This window comes from Synchiropus splendidus, chromosome 1, assembly GCF_027744825.2.
Source record: "Synchiropus splendidus isolate RoL2022-P1 chromosome 1, RoL_Sspl_1.0, whole genome shotgun sequence".
Classification (NCBI taxonomy): Eukaryota; Metazoa; Chordata; class Actinopteri; order Syngnathiformes; family Callionymidae; genus Synchiropus; species Synchiropus splendidus.
In genome coordinates this window covers 22,965,270-22,985,329 of record NC_071334.1, presented here as the reverse complement: position 1 = coordinate 22,985,329, position 20,060 = coordinate 22,965,270, and the positions used below count along the sequence as shown (strand labels likewise).

At 43.5% G+C, this 20,060-nt stretch overlaps 1 protein-coding gene across 4 annotated transcripts in view; it reads left to right on the top strand.

Moving 5' to 3' along the window:
- Positions 1–20,060, top strand: part of LOC128751491 (inactive N-acetylated-alpha-linked acidic dipeptidase-like protein 2) — a 273,010-nt gene that overhangs the window by 20,757 nt on the left and 232,193 nt on the right. For 3 of the 4 annotated variants that reach the window (XM_053852561.1, XM_053852570.1, XM_053852541.1), the window contains exon 1: positions 14,975–15,158. The exons of the other annotated variant lie outside the window; for it this stretch is intronic. The gene's annotated coding sequence lies outside the window, so the exon portion shown is untranslated. Of the gene's footprint in view, positions 1–14,974; positions 15,159–20,060 lie in introns of those variants that run through there. 4 annotated transcript variants of the gene reach the window in all.

Sequence of the window (20,060 nt, the reverse complement as noted above, 5' to 3'; positions counted from 1 at the left end):
AACAATAACCATTGGTTGTAGCTTACATGATAGAAGGGTCGGCCTGGGACTGAGAGGTTGCGGGTACATTCCTAGCTACGTCAGACAGCATCCACTGAATAAAGCGATAGCCCCTTCCACCCAACCAAGCCTTGAGCTTGGCCTTGACAGGCTGTGATTGGCCAGAGCTGACACGTGCGGCTCCGCCTCCGGTATAAATACCATCACTGCCTGTCATACGTCTTCTTGCTGATTCAGCTCACCACTGAATTAGCAGCCCGACCACTTTGGTTCGAACAATGGACGACTTCAAGCAATGAGTGGATTGCGGTGGCCACAAAACGAAGAGGGATTCTCACTGTCTCAGCCGAGGACACCGACACTGTCGGATCCGTTTTTTGGTACCGACTGCTCTGGTTTGTGATGCCGGTGATTCGTCACCGGGCGGCTTTATTCTCTTCTGACTCACTGTCTCACTTGTACTGCTTCTAAGCCTACAAGTGGGGACGCGGTTAGGGTTAGGTTAGGCGTGTCCTTCAGCCGACATCGTCTCATGTCCGGCACAGCTTATGCAGTACGAAGCTGAGGACGACCATCAGCTGGCGGAACTGCAGGCTTTTCACCACTCGCAGTGGTGCTCAGACGAGGAGGAGTCGGCGAGTAGCATCGCTCCCGCCAAAGCTTCTCTCCACCAGGAATTTGTCAGCTTAATTCAATGCACCTTTGAAAAATTGGGACTCTCATAGCTGGACCCTGAGCCCTCAGCGGCCTTTGTGTTAGCTGGGGCTTATTTCACAGAGTCCATGTCCGCCCCGAAGTCACCTTTAGGGAGGTAAAATCTTCCTGGGGGGCTCTGCAGAAGACCCATCCCATCCAGGCACACAGTGCCTGGTCAACTCTGCTCAACGAGTCACAGTTGGGCTATCTGGCCATGCCCCCTCTGGTGGAGTCAGTCGTGGCGCAACCGAGGCTCCCCTCGAAGGCCTGTGGGCTCACGTTCATACAAGGCGGCAGGTCAATTGTCAGCATTGTTAAATAATATATGCCTACTGCAAGCATACCAGGCTTTCCTCCTCCGAGTTGGAGGGTAACGCCACTCCGAAGACCCACGTGGAGCTTCACAAGGCGACAGATGTCTGCCTCAATATGGCGAAAGATGTCAGAGAAGGAGAATAACAGACTCCTCGAGGCGCCGGTCAGGACCTCAGGGTTGTTCGGACCTATGGTGGACTCCATCACTCATAAGTTTGAGAGACAGCAGAAGGAGTCTGTGGCTCTCCACAACCTCATACCTTGCAGTGCCCGCTCTCAGACACAAGAACCCCGCCAGGACTCCGCCCATCGTTGCAGGGACTCTTCCTCCCATGGATGAAACCATGGCACGTCTCGGAGCCAAGACGTGACTCCCGAAGTCCAGGATGGGCAACAGCACCAGCCTGGTGGCGCTATGAGGGGTTGGTCAGCGTACATCTTCAGCTGTGAGGGGACGGAAACAGCCCAGGTTCTGAGCTCTTTCAGGGGGACACACCGTCGATCAGGACAGTCACCTCGACCTACTGTAACTCGGAAAATAAAGGCAGTTGTACTCAGTTACGTGCCAGCGAAAGCTGCACGTCTAGTACACCACGTACAAGCACTGTATGTGTTTCCCCCTTATTCACACATGAACCAAAACCTCCAAGTGGAGCGGGACACACACACACCTGGCTAGTCACACTTGTGACCGCTGGGCCCAAAAACGATTATATGAGCCTGAAGCCTCTGAGGAGGCCAGGGCAACATTGGTCACAAATTGTGTCTGGCCAGTGTTGTCATGGTCCAGCACAAGAGTGAACCCCGCCTGTCTTCGTGTCGCGACCACTGGAGGAGCATGTGCACCCTCTACCCGTGGTTACTGAAAACCCTGAAAAAGGGTTATGCGTTTCATGTCAACCAGTCACCTCCAGGGTTCGCTGGTGTCATTCAGATGACAGTCCCCCTTGTGGCTCAGCCAACCCTGATAAAAGAGGCCACTTCTTTGTTGCAGAAGGGCACCATTTGCCAAGAGGCGAAGAGGTGAACAGCTGGTTCTACTCCAGGTATTTTCTTGTTCCCAAGAAGGCAGTTGCTCTCTCTGTCCGATTTCGGACCTGAGAGCAATCAATCCAAAGATGAAAAAGCTTCCTCTCCACATGTTAACTCACCGTTGACTGTTCAGGTACGTACGGGGAGGGAATTGGTTCACTTCAGTGGACCTAAAGGATGCTTACTTCCACAGATCGTGGAGAGGCACAAAAAATACCTAGGGGTTGTGTGCAGGGGAAAAGCTACGAGTTATGTGTTCTCCCATTCGGTCTCTCCCTCGCGCCAAAGATTTTTTCAGTAATTGTAGAGACACCAATTGCTCCTCTCCATGCTCAGGGCATCAGAGTCATGTTATATCTGGACGACCTGCTTCTAATTGCAGACTCAAGAGAGCTAGCTGTGGCTCAAGCAAATGTTGTAATCAGTCACCTTCGCTAACTGGGGTTTCTGGTGGACTGAGAGAAAAACATGTTAACTCCTTCCCAAAACACACTGTATTTGGGGCTCGAGCTGAACTCTGTATTGACGAGAGCTCGCCTTACTCAGGAGAGAAAAACGAAGATTATGACCGCTTTTTCAGAAGCGCACAGTCAAGGCACGTCAGGTAATGATTCTACTTGGGTTGATGGTAGCGTGGTTCCACTAGGTCTGCTAAAAATGAGATCTATGCAACGCTTGTTTATAAATCAGCATGTCAAACCAAAAAGGGAGCTCTCCAGGGCTCTGACAATATCAGCACTATGCCTCGAGACTCTGTGTTTTTGGCTCAAGCCATTCAATCTCGGAGCAGGAGCACAGATGGGCCGGGTTACACTCCGTACAGTAATAAAGACGCACGGACGCCTGTCTGTATGGTTGGGAGGTCAGTCCAAGGCAGAAAGAGAGAGTACGAAAGTTGCCACATCAATGTTATGAAGCTGGAGGTCAGTTGTGTTCAGTGTCACATCACGCTCAGGGCAGTTGGAACTTTGCAGCCGACTTTCAAGGAGGATACCTTAAGATGTAGACTGGCATCTCCATCCTCAAGTGGTGGAACAAATTTGGTCGGGCAACAGAGCACTTGTTCGCTTCACGAAACACAGCTCATTGTCAGCTATGGTTCTCCATTCAGAACAATAACCCATCGTTCAGAATGCGCTACCTCATCTTTGGCGGGAAGGTCCGATGTATGCGTTCCCACCTATTCCCCGGTTACAACAGGTGTTGGACAAGGTGAGAGAGGAAACCGCTCATGTGATTTTGGTGGCTCCGAACTGGCCCACTCAGTCATGATTTGCAGACCTGAAATTCCTGCCTTCAGGAACACCATGGTCACTACCATTGTGTCCCAAGGGTTCCCTCGTGAAGTTGTGGTGGTAATACAAAACGCCAGAGCCCGACAAGGACACTTCATGCCCACAAGTGGAAGGTTTTTGAGGAGTTTTGAGGAGACTGATCCATTTAGTTGCAAGATAAGTACTATTTTGCTCTTCCTGCATGACCTCCAAACAAGAGGTCCGATTTGTCAAGTTTTAGCATTTGGATGTAACTGACTCTGGTGTAGCGCATTCTGTGTTTGTTGTAGCCAGAAGACGGGGTTAAGCATCTAATGGCAGTAGGAACTGGATTTCAAAATTATGTAAAACAGTGAGGTTGTGCTGCAACCCTGGTTTTACGAGTGAGAACGAGAGCTCATACTAGTCCAGGGGCTGAATTATATATCCAAAAAAGGACGTATGAATGGCAGTGATGGTATTTATACCGGAGGCGGAGCTGCACGTGTCAGTTCTGACCAATCACAGCCTGTCAAGGCCAAGCTCAAGGCTTGGTTGGTCGGAAGGGGCTATCGCTTTTTTTTCAGTGGATGCTGACGTCAGCAAATGACAGTGCGAACTTTCGTTTTCACTCGTAAAACCAGGGTTGTACACAATCCAACCATTTTGAATTTAATATTTAACAGTTAGTATTTCTTCCATTATATATTTCCATTATAGTATTTCTGACAAATTTAATTCTCTTGCTCAATAGCATATCTTCCAGCGCTTGCTAAGTTGTAAAAATGAGAGGAGGGAAATGAATTTTGTAAGTTAACTGGTTGGTATGCTTAGCATTGATGGAGGACTGTGGAGGACAGTGAAGGAGGACTTGGAGAGGATTGGTCTGGGCAGGTCTAGCAGTGTTGTTTTCATTCATGATGACGAAAATACATCTTTAACAACCCTTTTTTTCATGACGATAACATGACGATGACCATCTTAACGTGCGTCCTTGCCATAACATGCCGACTCAGTGAAAACAACAGTGAATGTCAACCACATTATTATAAAGCCTGCATTAATACAAATATTATATCATAATGTTCTAGTGTTTCTGCTATTTAGGTACTTGAACCTGCCTTTGTGAGGGCTGTGCATTATAAGCCGGAACTTGAACAACCTCGCAGCTTCTTCCCCAGAATGAAAAAGACAAAAATAAAGTCCTGTTTTGGATTTCCTCATAGATGAATCGAAAAAAAAAGACAAAGATGCAAAGACTTGCAAACAGTTGTTTGAAAAGATAGTGAAGAAGATGTAATATTATTATCAATATTATTATTGTTGTTGTTGATATTATTATTATAGTTATAGCGTTTTTTTTTTTACATTTTTTCTGTGCTCCTGTTTACACTTTGTTTTGACAGTTTCATTTATGTGTTAATGTTGCAATGTCAGCAGCAACAGTTGTCAATGGGTGTCCCATTTCTTCGTGGAATATTTTCACCCATAGGCCTTGACAGAGGTTTTGAGGGGAAGGTCTAAGACGAAGGGGAAAGGGTAGGTGGGAGAATTGGGATACATCTTAAAACTAATAACTATTTTCGTCCTGAAGACAAGACCTAAGACTAAAACTCAAATGGATACCAAAAGCAACACTGCTTTACAGCAGCTTTTTTCATACATTATCAGCGTCTTTATCTGGTTTTAAATGGCATTACCCTTCATTATATCCTTTGGTAGGAAAAATTACATTTTATGTTGTTTGAAGAGTTGTCTGATTGTGGTTGCATTGTCAAGCTCAATAGGAAATAAATAATGGGAATGACTTTCCAAAATATAATACCCTAGCTTGACTATAAAATTCCACAACTAGTCTGCCTGTTTGTTCATCTTCATTTATAAGACAAATGTCTTATACATTTGCTTGCATCTATAATGAATGTTCATTTTTGCCATTTTCTGCCAACATGTTTTCTTGTACTTTACTTGTCTCTCCATACTTGCTGCTCCAGCATGTGAAATATTTCCAGCGATGTTACATGAATGGGCCCTGAAGATATTCACCTAGGATCGAGGTTTGGCCCCTGATTCATCCAGCGCAGATCCATCATATTCACATCCCCAGGACAATGTCCTCCCTCACTAATATGAAACCAGTCATTGTGCATCTAAAATGCGCCACTCCATGGCACTTGTGGGGCGATCGCTCTCGTGCTGGCCCCATTATAGAGAGCAGCTTAATTCTCCCTGACACAAAGCCAATTCCACGACTGATTGTTTCACAGGTTCATCCTCTTCCACACAGCATGGGGTGATGGAAGGGAGGGGGTGTATTAGGGGTTGAAAGACCAACAGCTGAAGGGGGAAATAGCTGTCAACCCATGAGGAGGGAAGGGAGGACACAGTACATCACTTTTGCTCCCTGAGAGACTTATTACAAAGGCAGGCCAGGGCCAGAGCTGGTAATTAATTTGGAGGGAGCTGATATTGGTTTTGATTCACCAGAGACTGACAACACTGGCTGTCTGGATGTGTGTGTGTGTGTGTGTTTCTCTGTTTGTATAGGAAGGAGGAAGACAGGACGTGGAGAGGAAGACTCCAAAGCAAAGAAATGGAAATGACTGTGTCAACTTGAGTTGTTGTTGCAGTTTGTTGGTGACTTGAAGAGTCACTGGCGATGAATATTTACTTTTGGTTTCCCATCATTCAGTCGTCTCATGAAAGATCATGACGGCTGTCAATTTTCATTTTTTTTAAGATTAAATTGATATTAGACCCCAGCAGTCGGTACACAATCGGTTATTCCTAATATTGTGTCATGTTGGCATGATTCCAAGGTAGATTGTAAATCACGGGTTATTTCTTTTTTCAGTCCATTCTACAGGTCTTTGTGTTTTAGACTTGTGTAATAGAAAAAAGTCAATAGTTTGGGGAAACACGACACTGAGGACAGACATGAATCTTCACCACTAAAAATCAACAATGGGCCTTCCTGTCCACAAGACCTCCTTGGGCTTTTACGTCTAAAGTGGAGAGTTGTGGTGGTCTCCAGATATTTTAATTGGTTAAGTTGGACAAAAATAACACAGATGCGGTTGTCTTGGGTTTGGCTTGATTTATTGACGCGGCCTGCAAAAACAATATATTTAACACAATAAATTGTATACAACAAACAAATGGTTGCAAAGGACTGTGTGAATTAGTCCGTACCAGAAGCACACCTTTAACCGATATTAACAAAATTAGCATTAGCAACGCTCCCAACGAAGACACCACTAGTCCAAACCAAACACTATTAAACAATATTTCTTTTGTCCTCATTGTCACCAAACTCACTGTCTAGCATCCAACACCAACAAAATGGAGGAAACAAAGACGTAGAAACACGCTCCTTCAGGTGCTCCTGCTGCTTAAAAAAAACAAAAAAATGCCTTCATATCTTCATTCCATGTTTGTCATGAGAACGACTATTCAGTTAGATAACACAGCGGGTTGACAGCATCTTGAGCACCGCGGTCTTCCCTGAAACTGCTGGCACCCTCTGTTTGGCTGTGGATTCTCTACCAGAAATGCATCACCATGAAGACACATTGGCAACTTCTACACGGAGATGATGCATTCAAACATAGTAAGAAGAGCTGTGATGCGTAAATATCTAAAATATCTGAAAAATCTAAACTCACCAATAGAGAAAAACAAGTGAATGAAATTCAAGTTCAACTTAACACTGAGCCAGTGAATTACCAAGTGGACTTTCTAACACTTCACTGAACGCCCACCTATTTATTCTGAATGCTACCTTCAAGTCAGAACTACATTTTTAGACACATTTCAACTTGTTTGCAAACCAACCATCCACAGCTGCCTCCAGTGAGCCAATAGCCCTTCAACAATCTTTCGAATCCTTCACTCCCCAGATGGTGACGATTCCTGCCCATGAATGAACCTACAGAGTTCTCTGAAATGCCAAAAGTCATTGTTGTGAAGTCTTGTCCTGCATTTTAATGGAATCCTTGGCTGAAGCTGGCCTTGTTCTTTCAGTCTCATGAAGTGATCCTGGAACGATAACTCATAAATGTGCAAAATATTTCATCCTCAAAGTATTTTTTCAAGTGTTTACCCCTCCAGGCAGAGAAGATTACCACTCACAGCCAATCTAATCATTAAGTCACTTAATGGGAGAAAGCAAAAACACCCCCCTCGACAAATGACCTCGCCAAATATTGAGAAGAAACCTGTCATTAACTTTCTGCAGCTGGTAATTGCGATACTCCCGGTGCTCTGAGGTTGAGCTGCTTATGTGTTTCAGTGTCGGGCTGATGTGCATGTCAGTGGTACCTCATAGCACAATATATGTTGTCAAACATGCAGTGTATGGAGTGTCAAAAAAAAAAAAAGAACAACAACTCCATCTCCTATCTAGCAATGTTCTTTCAAAATGCTTCTCCTGTTTTGCTGGCTGGTGTAATTGACTGAGCTATACAAGTGAGTGGACAGAATCAATACTGTATATATGATGAGCTTGATAGTTGAAAATCTCAAAAAGAATCCATCGCTTTCGCTAAAAGGCTTGTTTATAAAAAAGAACTTGAGCTACACTGTGAAGGTCAATGACAGAATCAGAAACTTTTTCCCAACCACACGTGCACAACACGTGTTGGATAATCGTCTGAAGCAATTCAGAAGGTTTTCTGTTCGAGCTATTTCCATGAATCCTGCAGAGTGTTCTGTTTATTTCTACTTTCAATCCGCTCCTGTCTTCACCAAACAGTGGCACACATCAACCGCATCACCGAGTGTCACGAGGAGCAGACTCTGAACCAAACAGTGGATGTGTCTTTAAACAAGACCCTCTTTCCTGCAGCGTCCTCTCATCTGCAGCCCACGCTTGTCTCCTTGGGAAATGACGAATTGGATCACATATTGAAATGACAGGCCAGCTCATGTGACATTAGGATTATGAAAACGGCATTTATGGCTTGTGGAAAGCATGTCGCCTGACAGGGCGAAGCAGGAAATTGCCTGAATGTGGTCTGAAGCTGCCGCTGTGTCATTAATAATGCAGGTGGCGGTCAGACAGACAGGTGAGGGCTGCTGTGTCGACCACCTACATGTCATCGATCTGGCTGAATGTGCATGTGTGTATTCAGGCGTGTGTTGGTGCACTTGGGGGAATTAGTCGAGTGTCATCCAGAAGGAGCGCGCATGTAGCTGCCACCAGACCCTGATGTAATGGTGGGATTTCCAGTTTCATATAAATGAGAACTGATGATGAAGGTGTATGACAGAGACAGACGTGAGAGACTCAATTCACATCTCTATGTCCAACTTTCTTGGTTAGCAAACGTGATTTATGGGATCACAGACTGACTCCACAGACACCAGTGCATAGTCATACCATTTAAGGTGGTCAAAAGCGTCGGATGGTGTCATTGCTTAAGTCATGATTCATGTAGAACTACTGGATTATTATTAGGGATGCTCCGATCGATCGGTCACGATCATGATCGGCCGATCACTACCTGTCATTGCTGATCCCAACAACTGATCACGTGTGACAGCCAGCGCACTGAGGAAACCCTGCTGGTTGTGATGAGTTTGCTCCTCCCTACTCGCTGCTCACTCGGCAACAGCATGTCTGCTGTGGACCTTATTTCACCCTATCATTTAAAGACATCATAAATGCTGCACAGGGAAGCACGTTGAAATGAAATAAAGCACCAGCACTCTAAGTAACACAGAGTGTTTTCCGGGCTCATGAAAGTGAGAGAGCTGGTTCCTCAGCAGCAGGCTGTTTGCTAATGGTTAGCACGGTTAGCACCGGTCTGAGCGTGACATTCGCTGAGCTATGCAATTTGACGGAAAAAGTTTCACCAAGCTAGATGACCAGTCTTTCTAGGTCTTTCGCTGTTTTGGAGTCAGGTGCAGCGTTCGTCAGTCACCTGAATCTGAGACTTTTGAAACCATCCGGAGTGGAAACTTTCATCAATGCAGTGCTCTCTGTTTCGTTGTCCCACGACAAGTGGTCAATATGTAAATATTCCACGGACAGAGCAAAGCCTCTAGAGATTCACCAAACTGCGATGTCTCACCTGGAATTAAATGTTTTTCAGTCGTCCTTTTGACAGAATAGTTGCTGCATTCTACAAGGTTTTTCTATTCCACCCCTCCTTGAGGAGGTATATGAAAATCTGCCTGAATTAAAATGGGTTAATGGTTCATTTTTTCACTTCACCTACACAGAAGGTCTCATCATTTTGATTATAAATTCATTGTCAATCCATGTGATCGGAATCCATGATCAGTATTGGTGATCCGCACTCTGGCCGATCGGTGTCGGTGATTTGATTGGCAGCAAAAATCCTGATCGGAGCATCCCTAATTATTATTCTATACGCAAAACACACGTGACAAAATATCATTTTGGTATTTCAGTCTCAGTAAAGTATCTTGTTCAGAAGCATGTGGGAGATGGAGTGAGTGGAGCAGTGTCACAAGACCTGGCAGAAGAAGATTTTGCATACATTGAGCCTAAATGTATTTGACCCGGATGGTGGCTGCATTCATGAGCAGGTGAAATGTTTGGCTATCCAGGAGATGCAAGCTGTCAAGAGAAAACATGGTGCCAAGATGCCAAAGTCAGTTACTAGGCAGGTTGGTGCTACTGCCTCACACCGAGAAGGTTGCAGGTTTGCGTCTCGCCTTTCTGTATGACGTTTGTCGGCCTGTGATCTCCACGTTAGAAAATGAATGACCGACTGCAAGTGCTGTGTTCCTGCTATGACTGAAACACAACAAGCCAATGAGAATTAGTAGAATGTGCCAAGAGACCAAACGTGGCTGGAAAATGTCAGGTTGATATATACATTTGAGTTCTTGTGGCAGAGCATTCTTTATTTTATTGTTATTTTCCTGCTCCTTTGGTGAATATGTCTCTTCAAAGGTTTGAGATGTAAACACCAAAGGTTCATAGAAATAAAACGGGTCACATTACCACACAAGTGAAGAGGCACACAAAGACTGGTTACGTGAGAAAAGGAGATTCACGCACCAGCAGAGTCTGACGTTGAAATCCTCCATATTTGACATCTTTAAATGACATCCCTGCCATCAACAAAGTACTTCATGGACTCCATGCTAGGCCGAGCTAAAAATGTTATGTCAAACATGTACAGACATTATGAGTGACATGTCACAACATGGTGGTGATGACCTTTATTTGCTTAATTGGACTTGAAACAGCTGAGCCGCGAGCGGAGTGGATGTAAAGCGTGCAATGTTTTATAGAGGTGAGTTGATGCTGACGGACCCCACAACAACTCCTCTGACTGACAGATGTCAGAGTAAAGAATTCAAACTGTTGCGATGACTCAGCGAGCTGCGTTCTTAAAATTGTCCTTCGATGAAGAGAATTTTGGATTAGATAGAAAGGATGTGCCAGACTTATAGTTGGAGAGATTGCGAGATATCCTGTGGATCCTGGACTGTGTGTTTTCAGAGCAACTTGTAGAGGGTCAGGTCATTTTAAGGGGGAGATGAGCAGAGTTGAGTGTCCTCCACACAGGGGGAGGAGACCACACATTCACTGGTCCAAGATGAGGCTTTAAGATGGTAAATAAAATGGAACCTCAGGGGACAACAAAAGATATTTGAGAGACTGAAAAGGTTTGATGTGACATTGCCAGAGCTTGTTTAAAAAAAAAAAAAAAAAAAACTGCCAAAAGCATTTCTCTGATTGACGGAGCCTGTTGTGATACCTTGGTGTCACAATCTCAGTGAGAGGCATGTGCACTAGCCAAACTCTAAACGATTGCTTAGTACTGTTGAATCTTCGTAGACACGTGTTGAGTCCCACCATGGTCCTTCTGGTAAATGGCACTGGGTCCAGCATTATTGACACTCATGTTAGCTCTCGTAATGTTAGCTGTATTACTTAAATTAAAAATTACTTTGCTCTCTGTATGCAACTCTGGTGTGATTCATCACTTTCACTGGAGTGCATTTTATTCACACTATCAACAAATGTTTCATTTTATTTTATTTTTCAAATATTTATTTTTGACATGTTCAATAAACTAGTTTCTCATTCCCTCCAATATGCTGTAAAAAGCATGAAACACAAATCAGCCCACGAAGAAAACAAACATTTACATTTTTCGGGTTTATATTGCATTCACTAGATATTGAAAAGCATCAGACTCTCTTGAGAGAAAAAGTCACAAATGCAGAATAAAAAAAAAAAGTTAAAGTCTGCACTTTCCTCTTTCACACTCTGACGGTATCTGTTGAATAATAGAATGATGCATCTGATAAAATGTGGTCGCAATTAAAACATCAAACTTCTTGAGATCGACTGAAAAAGACCATAGGGTTTGCAAATGTTCAACATGCAAAATATTGATTGAGATAAACTACGACATGCAATTCCCATCATATAAATTATGATATTATTAATAAAGGTTCTTAATTACGTATAATACTATACTATACATATATATATATGTGTGTGTGTGTGTGTGTGTGTGTGTGTCTCCTAAAGAGACCACTTGCTTTGCAGATATATGAACTGTTGTATGTTGTATGAATTTCTGTAGAGCATTTTACATGTTGCAATTGAATACTGAGCTGACACCAGTGGTGTTTATAATGTCCTTGATTCAAGAGCCTTACAATCTATCTACCTGCAACACTCCTGTTATAATTTTTAGATCCATTGTATTCTATTTTCTGTGTCACCCAAGGTTTGAGTTTTTCTTCCTCTCACATTTGACTTCATCATGGAGTACAGAAAGGTGTCTCACATAGGAACGGTGAGGCAGTGAACCTGCTGACAAAACAAACTGCTCACCAATAGGATTCTGTCTCCGTGTCAGGCTATAGAAGCTGGAAAGTGGCCTTAAATTCTAGAGCAATATCAATCTTGGCGGGCTTGTGTGGTCGACAGCCTCTTTGATGACGAAGGCACAAGGATGTCTGGACATCCTGAGGAACACTGAGGACAGGCCAAAGCTAAGATACAGTACATTCAATTCAGAATGATATCCGCCTCCAATTCTATATATCTCCGAAGGTCCCTTAAGGTGGTGGCAGAGAGTGGAGCTTCTGAATGGTGCAGCATCCCTATTGAACAGTGTTGGCGCTGAAAATGTGTGGGCAGAGACCAAATCAACATACAGTAAGTCTCTGAAGTTGATGTTGGATGTTCTCTTCTTGTGATGGGGAGGTTTGCCATTAAACAGAAGTTCTGACACTTTCTTTATGTCAGTCGCATATGTCCAAATGGGAGGCGTCTCCGGGCCAGAGGTAGGATCACACGCCTTCCATAATCTCTATTTTCAAACCCTTTCTCAGCCTCGTGAAATGTTATTCCACACAGATCTGAGCAGTGATTGGATGTCCTCTGCAACAAGGTTATTGATGATTTGCTAATGAAAGGCCTATTAGAGCCAAGTGTATTGATCCAAAAAGGTCCTGATGACAGTATCATTGCAGCCGGGACACAAATAAAGACGCCCGCCCTTGCCAAGACACAAAAGAGAGGGAAGAAGGGCTGTCTTGGATGACAGCTGGTGCTGGGGCTCGAATCATTTATGAATGTAGAGCTTTTCCGTCAGTCAAACTTTGCATTTAGTGAGCTATGAAACCACATCCATAGACCTTAGAAGGATGTGGATGAAGCTTGAAAACCCATCAGTCTGCAGCCATTCTTTCTATGGCATGTACATAGAGTGGCCCCTCGGTTATATTGCCTACGCTTCAGATGTTGTTGCTGACCAATTCGCCAGTTGTGCAGGAAGGTGTTGAAGAACAAACAGATTCACCAAGTTAGTGGGATGGTGCTGTTTGCAACAAAATCTCATCATGAACCCTCAAGATACGTTCATATCTCGTGTCACGAGTGATCAAAGACTTTCCTACAGTTTCACTGGAGGGAGGACACACAGATGGAGTGGTCCAATTTTAAAGTAAACCGTCTTTGGTCGGTGTTCCATCCAGAGCGGAATGTTCGTGACCTCATCTGAGAATTGAGCATCTTTTCCTTTCATTTGTTTGACCATGTACTCAAGTGACTGTATTTCCTCTGCAACAAAGACGATGAACATTTCAAACATCTAGGCTGGATGTTTTTGTTGAAAGAACTCATTTATAAAAGGCTCAGCTTCAGGCTTGTTTCAGTCTTGTCCAGCTTCCTACGTAGGGATTTGAATAGTCCAGCTCTATAAGAGCGTGCTTTAAGTACAGTGACCAAGTGATCGACTCTTTTTTCTCATCTACTTATAGTTTGATTTATTTGGATTTCAGACTTTGATCAACTTGCTTGTGTGTGTTGCTCTCTGTGTGTGTGCCACTGCAGCTTCTCTCTCTTCTTCCACTCAATGAGTGGGCCATTATTTTTTCTAAAATCAATGTATTTTAACCCCCGTCGGGTTCCAACTGACTCACAGCTGCAGAAGTTTGGGGATTTGTTCTGCTGTCATGCTGTCCTTACCATAGTACTGCCAAGACAAATGATAGAAAGGGACAAAAATGAAGGTAGAGATAAACAAAATTCTTATTCATAGAGCTGTCTCTAACTGGAACTCCTTTATCAGCCAATAAGAGCTTTATTTAATGTGATATCCGCCTCGATGGCATCGTAAAACTCACTGCTCAGTCATTTGTTTCAATCGTCAACCGTGCTCCGACTCAATATAAACGTTGTGCGTGCCATTCTGATGCCAACATCCCATTGAATGGATGGTTTACAGAGTCCTTACCACCCATTCATATGGACCAGTAGGCTCCTACTGTGGCAGTTTGCTGGTACAAAAAGGTTATCGCCCATTCTATGACTGCATTTGAGTTATTTGAAAAAGACTACCATTCAGTAGGGGTTGCAGTTTAGAGGGGTCGTAGCTCCCCAGCTTGCTGAAGCTCAGTCATCATGCCATCCCTCATGTCTTTCATGCTGTATATTTCCACACTTATGCTCATGTATTTGGTAAAACTAGGTGTGCTGCCGCATTTAGCCACCAGCTTCATTCAGGGTGGACTAAATATTTTTGATGCATCATTGCATTTAACCAGGCGCCACCAATCTGACAATGCACTGTATGTTCTTCCAGATCCGTGTTAAGGAAAAATAAAAACGTGTTTTGCAGCTCATAATGCATTGCTGATCCCTGTCTCTCAGGGTGGTGTGATCGAGGCCTACTCTGTAATATCGGTGTGCTTCAATTACAGTTCTAATGCACAGTATTTCAACTCTTTCATAAACCTCGTAAAACACAGCTGGACCTCTTCTCTCCGCGCCCACACTCTCAATGGATGGCCTCCCTCCCAGTGGCAGGGTTTAGAAGTATGAAGTGTAGTTATGGCGACCCTGCAGATCCTCTCAGTAGCATTTACTAGGATCGAGCCACGGCAGTCCAAGATCACAACGTGATTATTATGAAAAACCGGGCATGATGAAAATAAAAATACAATGTGCTGAGAAAGCAAGAGCTGAACAGCAATCTGGCAAGGGGTAATTATTTATATGATCATAATTATTATTCATACAGATAAGAATGTTATGCTGCTCTCATTACAGCTATCAGTGCATCACCTGCTCGCTTAGTCACACAAACGTTAATACGTGTACACGTGGGCTGCCGAACCGGTTGGGTGAGATAATGTGAAACAGGAGGTTTAACTGTTAAAATGGGCCGGTTTGAAACCCAACCTTCTGAACAGTGAGCAGGGCAGAGACGCAGTTTCGCGGGCCACATTAGGCAACTGGAGAGACAGGTCAGGAAGTGGTCAGGCTGATTGTTGAGAAGAGTGTCAGGTCGACACCTCGGGGCGAGGAAATACCGACAGCAGGCAGGAACACTGACTCGGCTGGTGCTGCGACTCGAGGTAAATAATGTAGATGTGTTTCCCTATCGTATAATAGTGTGCTGGGATGTGTTGGCTCGGTGGCCTTTGTTTCACAGAGGTGTTCTCCTGTCTCAATAGGACTACTTGTGGGTTCATCCGACAATGAGCTGGGCGTGTTGAGTTGTTTACAGTCATAACTGTAGCATGACTGGATGTTATCTGTTTAAGAGTTGTTGCATCGATGATGAGACTGCATTTTGAAGCCACAACAATATTGAGACAATAGAGTTAATTTCTACTATGTATTACATTGCAAAGCCAAGGGGGCAACGTTCAGTAGCTCTCTGTTTCATTCTGTGAACACTGTTCCTTTGCAATAAACAATTGACAATGGCTTGTTGTTATGATCTAAACACACCTGTCTGTACCAAAAAAAAATGACATGAATCGAATATGAAGTGAAATAAAAATGCTTGCCTAATTTTTTGTGGTTAGTTTGCTGAGTGATCTGACTAAGCTGAGTGAGCTAACTCGTGACTAAGTCATAAGGCAGGATTGGTCTGGCCTATGAAGTTTGGGAGGTTTCATGTACGCTGTGTCCTCGTAGTTCCGACATTCATGGAACGTCCTTGCCTTTGAATACGTGCACATCCGCGCTCGTGCGCCACTGCGTGGTGATGACGTGTGATTTTGAAAGTGACTATTTACTTTAAGTCAGTCATCAGCTCAAACACATAGTCTGCGCTACAAGCAGTGTTAGGGCAGTGGCTATACGTCATAAGCTGATTTTACCTTGACCGCTGAGGTGGGAATAAGCCTGAAGGACAATGCTTCACACCAACAGAATGAGTTTGGATCCGTGTATAGACTTGATTCGATCGTTTCTCCCTGCCTGGGCGGATTTTTGTGTCACTGTGAGCATCAAGTTCACGTGACACGACTACTAAGTGAACTCTGAACAAACTGTGGTCCTCCCTCACTGTCTGTCACTGAGCTTGTCGTAGTATGTGCAGCAGTGTGTTCCGCTTCAACAACCAGAGCATCACAAACATGGTGAATGTTCATTTTGAAAAAAAGAAATCTGTAAAACAAAAATACAGAAACAAATAAAAGGAGTAATGTCATGTTTGTGTCTAGCAGGTGCTGCAATATTACTAATAGCGAGGATGGCACTGATATACTTCCATGAAGTATCATGGTGAACATCCTCTTGCTCTGTGTTTCTGGCTATTTTCTGGTTTAACGATACTGTGCAAAACAAGAGAGTGCTCATCTGAAAGATTTAATCCTCAATCAGCATACATTTATTCGGCGTGTGGAAAAAAAATGAATCTGTCTTGGGTGACCTGTGTACGATGCGCCACCTGCTGTGCAGCCTCGGCGCCTCAGGTGATGACTCTTTTTTTTCTTCTCAGCAGGTGACGCTCCAGTGTTTATTTTACCAGAAAATAAAAATAATAAAATACGGAAACAAGCTGCGTAATGTGGATCGTCTTGATTTATCCACGCTGCTCTAAGATGCTAAGATGCTAAGAAGATAAAGACAAGGTGCAGCTCTTCAGTCGGGATCAAGTCTGCGGCCAAAACCCGATTCACTTGTGTTCATGTCGGACTTTTGAGCTGAACGCATTTGTCTTGAGATGGATTTTAGCCGATTTTAGCTTTCAGTATAATCAGTGAGGCTTGACATAAAAAAGTAAAAAGTGGAAAAAGAGTTGGATTGTTACATGTTATTTCCCGTTTCATTCTGTCAAAATCTTTAGTCAATAGCAGCTGGTATACCTGGTCTGTGATCACACACTGTATCACCTTTCATCTTCTCACTTTTTCTATTCTGCAATCTGATGTGGCTGTCCAACAACAATGGGGAAGAGGAGGGAGGACCGTCTGTGGTGGGCCAGATCACTGTGTCTCATGCTTCCTTTGTTATCTCCACCCAGTATTGAATGAGATCTTCTTTATTATCATCTGTCTCGGATAAGCCTGACTACTCGAAGGGGGGAATGATACTGTTTAAGCGTGTGTGTGCATGTGTGCGTGTGTGTGTGTGTGTGTGACTGCTTGCACACATTTATGGAGTTAAGGCCTCATCTTTAAAGCCACAAAACTCAGAAGGCTATCCTACCCGTTCATTCTTTCACTAGATAATAGCCTCATTGTGGTTTTGTTGAGATCCAAGATATCTTCTGTATCTTGAGAGCATGAAAAACATTGAACAAACTTTTTGGTTTCATTTTTAAAAGGTCAATATAAAGGGTAGCTTCAACTACATGCAGATTTAAAGAGCAATTAATGTTTCAATTTTCCTGACACATATATGTTTGAAATGTTCTTCTCCCTCTTTCATCGTTTGCTTTGGGTCCGAAAACACTCCAGTGACGCCATCGTTCACCAGTCCACAACTACACGTCTGCTTGTCTGTAAACAATTAAGCACGCAGACAGGACAGTGCACGTCAGCTCAGGTATTTTAACTCATAAGTGTGGAGTTTATATGGCATTTAGCAGTGCAGTGAAAAGGTCCTGCAGCCGTCAGCAGAGGCGATCTGAAGGTTTCCTCCTGACCAACCACAGCAGATGGAACGTGGCTGAGAGAACAAGTTTCCTTCTGGCTTAAAACATAGCATTTTGATGGGTGGGATTTATACACATTTTCCAATGTGAACATTTAAAGTCATCCTCACTTGACAAGACACTCAAATCAGTAAATCAGGCGCTATTAAATGTTGCAAAGTTTGGATACATTTACTTGATTTAAATATAGCATACGAAGGAAGGAACTTGATCAGATGAATTTCAGTGAATTAACTGCAGACAAAAAAGATTCATTGACGGAAATAACAGAGATCGATCACTTATAACTTTTTCCTCCAGAGGGAAAAATCTTTCATCGAGCCCATTCTGCTGCGCCACATTACAGTATCTGAAGAATGTCATATCAAAACATAATGACAAATACTAATAATAGTTGGATTGAGAAAACTTTAAACCTCTAATTAATTATATATTTTAATCGAGTTCCAAGCCCCACAACGCATATAAAATAGTGCTTAGTTCTACAGGTTTGTGTGTTTTATTTACATGTTCATTTTTGGTTTGTGACTATTTTCTCTGTCTGGCTATCAAACTTCTTAGTGAGGTGCTGAGCCATTACACTGCTGTGTATACTGTAAATATAATGTACTCCTTAATGGGTGAGCCCAGATGAGGAGTCTTAATAAACATAATCCATAAATAAATCCGTAAGGGCAACTCCAGACAGAACATCAGATTTGGCAAAGGGAAACACCCAACTCATAGATTCCAGTTAGGATTGGAGGAACAGGCACCAGACTGAAACCAGTTGACTTACGAGAGTTGCTCCACCTCTGCCATAATGTTTTCCTTCAGCACACATTGTAGATTGTAAGTTCAAAGGAAAGGTATGTGATCGGTTGAAGGATGAGTCTCCATATTCTGATGCAGTTCCCCTGCAGCTAGTTATTGGTCCGACTGAAACAAAAGAGACTTTCAATTTCAAGTGTGATACTTGTGAGACTTTCAATTTCCAAGATGTGCCATACTCTCACAAATGCACTAAGTGGCCAAAGGCACCACTGTCAATCTGAAGAAAAGAAAAATCTCCTCAATTTTACATGTCAAAAAGTACCATACAGTGCAACAGTGCAATAGTGAAATATTGTTCTGTCGCATTACCGTATATATATTTTAGTCAGCTTTGTCAATGTCTGTTGTCTTTCAAACCAGTGACTTTGGTTCCATATACATTTTCTAGTTAACAAAGCTTTATAAAAGTGTTAGACAGAGATTAAGAAGTGAAGAGGATAGTGATCGCAGGGTGAAATAGGAGAAGAAAGCTGTGATCAGTGAGGAAAGTTGTATTAAACTGATGTGAGATTGTTGCTCTGAGGTAGAAGTGCAGATGGGAGAGAAGGGCAGAGACCAGAAACAAGTAAATCAGAGGAACAGAACATGTGTAGATCTTCGGAGTCACAGGGGACTAGACGGTTAGGATGCGTGGAGGGAAGATACAGGAGGCATGGAGGGAGGGAGGAAGCCAACCAATGCAATTCATACGGTAGAAGAGAGGCTGATCAAGATGGTTGAGGTGGAGGGGGCTGACTTAGTGCCTCAACCCCTGAAAAACAATGTCGAAAGAACTTTTTCAAAGTATGAGCAAGTCCTCGAAAGCTACATGGAGCTCATGACGACGCACATGCTACATGGAACTGGTCACTCTCTTCAGCATATTGTGGCCTCGTGGACAGTGAAGTCACGCACCTTTGAGATGACCTGTGATTATTTTTAGCTTTTTCATTCTGCTTCACTTCAATGCATCACTCACCGGAACATGCACACGCTGTTACAGCTTCCTAATGAAGGCTGCCGTGACACAGCTGCTCTCAGCGCGAGCTAATGTCGTTGACTGTATCTGTGATCATTTTAATGAGTAAAAGTGTCAGGAAGCGCTGCGACAAAATGGCAATTGAGTCATGCCGGTTCCCACCGGGATTCATATGCGCACACAGAGAGCACAGCTAAAGCTGCTGCAGTCTGAGGAGTTTTAAATAAATAATCCCAAGTGACAAGCAGCATCCTTCCTCTCAGAAGTGCCTCATCACTCACACATACAGCCTGGGATCAACACAAAACATGCCCTCATGCACCGCAACGTGACAGAATGTGAGAAAGTGACCTGGCACAGGTGATGGGATAAATATTAGCGTGAGAGGTGGCAAATTGAGGTGTCTATCCGAGGAATGAGAAGTAGCCAGTCGCGCCCACCTGGCTGATGTTCAAAAGACTTGTCACAAACAGAAAGTGCTTTTAACCGAGTTTGCAAGCTGTCAGAATACATGTCGTAGCACTTAATGTATGCTCTTCAAAGCCGTTCTGCCATTCTACTTGAAAGAACTTGATTCATCTCCACTCTTGAAATGCC